This window comes from Astatotilapia calliptera, chromosome 1 (assembly GCF_900246225.1).
Source record: "Astatotilapia calliptera chromosome 1, fAstCal1.2, whole genome shotgun sequence".
NCBI lineage: Eukaryota > Metazoa > Chordata > Actinopteri > Cichliformes > Cichlidae > Astatotilapia > Astatotilapia calliptera.
In genome coordinates, this window is record NC_039302.1 from 34,601,718 (window position 1) to 34,607,924 (window position 6,207).

A 6,207-nucleotide genomic window follows, 5' to 3' on the forward strand; every position below is an offset into this window, starting at 1 on the left:
GGGAGTTCACCTTGTAATCGGAAGGTTGCCGGTTCGAGCCCCGGCTTGGACAGTCTCGGTCGTTGTGTCCTTGGGCAAGACACTTCACCCGTTGCCTACTGGTGGTGGTCAGAGGGCCCGGTGGCGCCAGTGTCCGGCAGCCTCGCCTCTGTCAGTGCGCCCCAGGGTGGCTGTGGCTACAATGTAGCTTGCCATCACCAGTGTGTGAATGTGTGCATGAATGGGTGGATGACTGGATATGTAAAGCGCTTTGGGGTCCTTAGGGACTAGTAAAGCGCTATATAAATACAGGCCATTTACCATTTACCATCTTCTGGAGAGCAGTGATGTTTTGGGGCTGTCGCCGAGCAACACGGACTTTCAACTCCCGCCACAGATTTTCTATGGGGTTGAGGTCTGGAGACTGGCTAGGCCACTCCAGGACTTTCAAATGCTTCTTACGGAGCCACTCCTTTGTTGCCCGGGCGGTGTGTTTTGGATCATTGTCATGTTGGAAGACCCAGCCTCGTTTCATCTTCAAAGTTCTCACTGATGGAAGGAGGTTTTGGCTCAAAATCTCACGATACATGGCCCCATTCATTCTGTCCTTAACACGGATCAGTCGTCCTGTCCCCTTGGCAGAAAAACAGCCCCATAGCATGATGTTTCCACCCCCATGCTTCACAGTAGGTATGGTGTTCTTGGGATGCAACTCAGTATTCTTCTTCCTGCAAACACGACGAGTTGAGTTTATACCAAAAAGTTCTACTTTGGTTTCATCTGACCACATGACATTCTCCCAATCCTCTGCTGTATCATCCATGTGCTCTCTGGCAAACTTCAGACGGGCCTGGACATGCACTGGCTTCAGCAGCGGAACACGTCTGGCACTGCGGGATTTGATTCCCTGCCGTTGTAGTGTGTTACTGATGGTGACCTTTGTTACTTTGGTCCCAGCTCTCTGCAGGTCATTCACCAGGTCCCCCCGTGTGGTTCTGGGATCTTTGCTCACCGTTCTCATGATCATTTTGACCCCACGGGATGAGATCTTCACAGACTTGGATCCAAAACATCTGATTGTCTGTTTTGGTCTCCAATCAGCTTGAAATGACGAAAAGCAATATCCCAGAATGCATTTCATCCAAAACTCAAACGAGGCAGTGGTGGAGGAACACAGATTGGTGGGGTTTGAAATATTACTCTTTCTGGATCACAAAACTTTTAAGTTATTTTCATGCGAGAATGGTGCTGTGTAAACTTCAAATATCTGCTTGATTTATCATATCACATATTTGTAAAAGCGCTCTAACATTTTTGGAGATGCCTGTTACCCACTAGCTTACCGGGTGGTCAAGGCGCAGCTCCCAGCACATTGTTTTCAAACCCCCCATGGTCTTCCACTACTCGAGTTAAACATATAATACATAAGTCACTTAGATCAGCGGTCCCCAACCTTTTTTGCGTCACGGAATGTCAGACAATATTTTCAAGGACCAGCCTTAACATTTCACAGATAAATACAACAAAATAAAATGATACGACCAAAACAAAAACTGTGGTATTATGTAAATATAATAATCAATACAAATTCACTGTGTAAATGTGTAACTTTATTAGCAGTGTCCTTCTGAAATGTGCCAACAACTTTGAGAGTGACATCCTCCTCTCTGCCCCTTAATGCTCTTTGGTCGATATGGTAACGCAAAAATATTTATTTCAAAATAAGACACACAACACAAAACAAATGTAAAGTAAATGAAAATATATAATTCACCATACGCTAAATCAATGAGAGCCCTGTGATTGTTTCTCTGCAACAAATGTAATGATGGATAATGGGGGACAATCACACCCAAAGTGTGCTGTAATATCCCCTGATGTAAAATGTTCTGTTCTTATTTAAACAGCTGACTCTGAATTAAGTCGAACATAAAAAATATTTAAATTGAGGAGGAAAACTTTTCATAATATGACGGGTGAAATTCAAAACAGACTTACAGTTCTCCAAGACTTCAGATTTAAATTAAACGGTCCAGGTATAAACAAAACATTACCATTTAGAAGTTATCTAAGTGACTTATATATTGTGTTTAACCCAAGTAGTGAAAGAAACGAAAAGGGTTTTTAAAACAAAGTGCCGGGAGTCCGCGCCTTCACCACCCAATCAGCCAGGGCTGGACTGGGACAAAAAATCAGCCAACTACACCACCAGGTATTACAGGAAAAACCTTAAAGCCTTTGAACTGAAACAAACGCTGTTGTGACAGTTATGTACACTGTCTTGTTGGTACTATATGTATGATGTATCACCTTCATGTTTCCCTCTCACCAGATATCCAAACCGATATCGTGGCCAGCAGCTTTTACAGCTGTGGCTCCAGCAAACATCAGCTGATACTAGAAAGTCATTTTAAATATATTCTAACAACAGCTGATCAAGCTTAAACATCCGCTGGTTTCCTCTTTCTGGCGCAAAGAGAGACGGGACTTTCAGCAGAAAAGCCGATCAGCTGATCATTGATCAGTTTCATGATTGAAGTAGCAACAGGAGAGGGAGGGGAGAGAATGAGAGAAGAGGCAGCTGTGCAGCAAAGACACAGAATAACTCCAGTTTTGTGTCCTTTTTTCATTCTAGCTGAAGTACGGGACAAATTGCTTCCTTTTCACCTCAATGCAGATGTATTGTAATTGGTCCAGCTCAGAGTTGATCATGACCAATTGGCTAATCCACCACCTTTCATTGTATAAACTGTTACAAAAACAAACAAACAAACAAACAAACATAAAAATGAAAAATCACCATCGGCCCACTGGTCAAATGCCTGGTATGCCCAATGGCCAGTCCAGCTATGCGGTCAGCTGGTGGGTAACAGGCATCTCCGAAAACGTTAGAGCACTTTTGCAAATATGTGATGTCTTGAAAAATCAAGCAGATATTTGAAGTTTACACAGCACCATTCTCACATGAAAATATCTTAAAAATTTACTTTGTGACCCAGAAAGAGTAATATTTCAAACTCTGCCACTCTGTGTTTTGTACTGAGTTTTGGACGAAATGCATTCTGGGATATTGCTTTTCGTCATTTCGAGCTGATTGGAGACCAAAACAGACAATCAGACTTTTTTGCATCCAAGTCTGTGATTGGCTGGTTTTATGGCACAAATATAATGGTGTACAGAAAGAGCTGAACATGTACGGGCAGAAATGTTGAGAGCGCGAGCAATACATTGCGAGCTAGCGCAAATGCAAAAGTGAGAGGTGCTGCTATTGTGTGTGTGTATGGATAACAGCAAACACTGAAATACATTTTTTTGCACGCAGCAATGAATTTTGTTCACTCAAAATAAATTTCTCCTCAAAATACAACACTTGCACCTGAATTTTTTTTTTTTTTACCTGCGCTCAGAATAGTAGCACAAAAATAATGCCATCGCTAGATGCCTTATTGTAACCATGGTTTTAGGGTGGACACAAAGAAGATAAGAGGATATAAGAACAATTTACAGTGCTGCTTCAGTATGGAATTATTTCTACATGAAAGCTTAGCATGAGAAAAAACATTTTATTTTATTTACATTTTATTAGTGGTCCCCGTGGTAATTGGAGGAGTTAGGGCAGTGACCGCAATCTTGGTGATCATTACCAGCACATCCCACAAACGGCATCTGAGATCTATATGCAGAACAGTGCAGTCATAGGAGTAGCAAAGTTAATGCATGGGACCCTCAAGCTCCCAGGCCTCTGGTAGAGGACCTGAGCTAACTACTGCATTATTTAAACATGACACACACACACACACACACACACACACACACACACACACACACACACACACACACACACACGTATATGATACAATAATACAGTAGCATCAAAATGGAATGTTTCATAGTTCAGTGATGTGTGCAGTAACAGTACAACAAAGTTCACAACTCAGTATTGCTTTAAAACAACATTATAATTGAATATGGGCTGTATGGTGGGGAGTCCAAAGTATTTAAACCCTAGTGGGTGGTATCCTTAAGGGGATCATTGACCCGCTATTAATCATGTGTCTCACATGAGCTAAGGTGTCAAAAGAGGGGACTCTCCACATCCAGCTTTTAAAGGAACTGTACATAGCTCTTGGATGCAAGGTGAATATCCGAGAATCATCTTCAAGAATCGTCTTCAAGATTCACCTCGCATATTTATCACTACATACATCTACTTTCAGTACTAGTAGTAGTATTTATAGTTCCTTTGAGCAATCACTTCCTTCAAACCATCAACATGCCCATTATACCTGATTCCTACAAGACTCCCCCAAAAAGTCCTAGACTATATTCACTGTTTGAAGGCACTATTGGCCTTCAAACAAATAGTAATTAAATCATTACTTAAAAAGTCATCACTTTACCCAGCTTCTGTGGTACAGACACCCGCCTAAATTTACGATTACGTTTAAACTTTCCTTTTGGACAAAGCATATACAGTTGTATGGCAAAGTGTTTGCCCACCTGATTTACTTTTTTTTGTATGTTTGTAACAATGATGTTTCAGATCATTAAACAAAATTTTAATATTATTCAAAGATACTACAAGTAAATACATAATGCAGTTTCTAAACGATAGTTTTTATTATTAAGGGGAAATTAATCCAGACCTACATTGCCCTGTGCAAAAAAAAAGTGATTTCCTCTTAAACCCACTAACTGGTTGGGCCACCTTTAGCAGTAAAAACTGTAAACAAGTATTTGCAATAACTGGTAATGAGTCTTTTACAGTGCTGTTGAGGAATTATGGCCCACTGATTTTTGCAGAATTGTTGTGATTCAGCCACAGTGGTAACTTAACCTCCATGAGGTCTCTGGATGTTAAAATCAAACTAGTTACCAGTCATCAGTTACACCAGCCAAGTGACACAGACGCACAGATGTATAGAGAAGTACAGTTTGACTTGGAGTTAGGAATGGGGATTGAGAACTGGTTCTTGTAGAGAACTGGTTCCCAGAAGCTCAGTTCCTTGGAGTCAATAGCCTGCTTTCCTATCGATTCCACTTGCACTTGCACAACAATCATCTGATTTCAGCTGAGTTTGTGTGCTGGAGGAGGAAAATGCTGGCTCAGTTTGCAGCGTGAATATTGACAATACTTTTACTTTTATTGTACAAAAACGAGAGTGTAATGGTGAAGTGAAGACTACATCCAGGACAGAAACAACTGCATTATACTGATAACTGAACTTCTTTCTTTGCGAGCACGTGCATAGCCAGAGTGCTAACTCTAAGCTAGCCAAAAACACAGAGTTATGTTAAAGCTGAGTAGATGCCGATCCCAGCTCAGCAGTCAGACTCTGAACTTCTAACAGCTAACAAAAACAATGATGAGCAGTCAGGCTGCAACCTCCATTTCTACCTGTTCATATTTCAACACAGAATCACTGTGTGCTGTCAAATTTGTGTTTATACCTAAATAATAAGAGAAAGATCATATCTGACTTCATTAAGATGGGATTTGTGTTGGTGTGTGGGACTGTAGCCTGTAGGTTTATATTATTAACTGATAATTATGAGACAGTGTGTTTCAGATCAGAGTTACAAACCAAATAATTCCGTAAGATAAGATAATATAATATAAACCTTATCCCATAAGTGGCAAATTTTCTTGATAACGTACTGCATTACTTTTTAGAAAGGTTTTCTGTGTTACATGTGTAATACATTACTTATTTCTTTTGAGCAATGACCCCAACACTGATCACAACAGATGATAAATACCTCCAACTTTTACAAACATTTGACCACTCAGCATGTAATTAATTTGCACAAATGTGTCTTTGATATGTTGCTTAGAGATGGTGGTGACTCTCAAATCAGAGTCAATGAGAACCCAATGAGACTTGGTATCAAATTGATAGCAATAATGGAATTGCTAAAATGATCTCAATTACCATCCCTACTTGAAAAGCTTTTTTAAAAGTCAGGCTTTTTCATTTACCACTTGCAAATTCAGTATTCACATGGCAGTCTTTTAAAGGTTTGTCTTTATAGTTGCAGCTGGAAATAGTATCTTTACATGTAAAATAGTTTAAAACATCAGCAAGCAATATAATGACTGCAATCATAAATAAACATTTCAGTGAAATGTTGTAAATCAGGTATGTCAACTCAAATTTACTCACACAAAGATGCCACACTGGAAAAAATGGCCCTCCAAAAACAAGAAAAAAAACCTTAATACAAAAA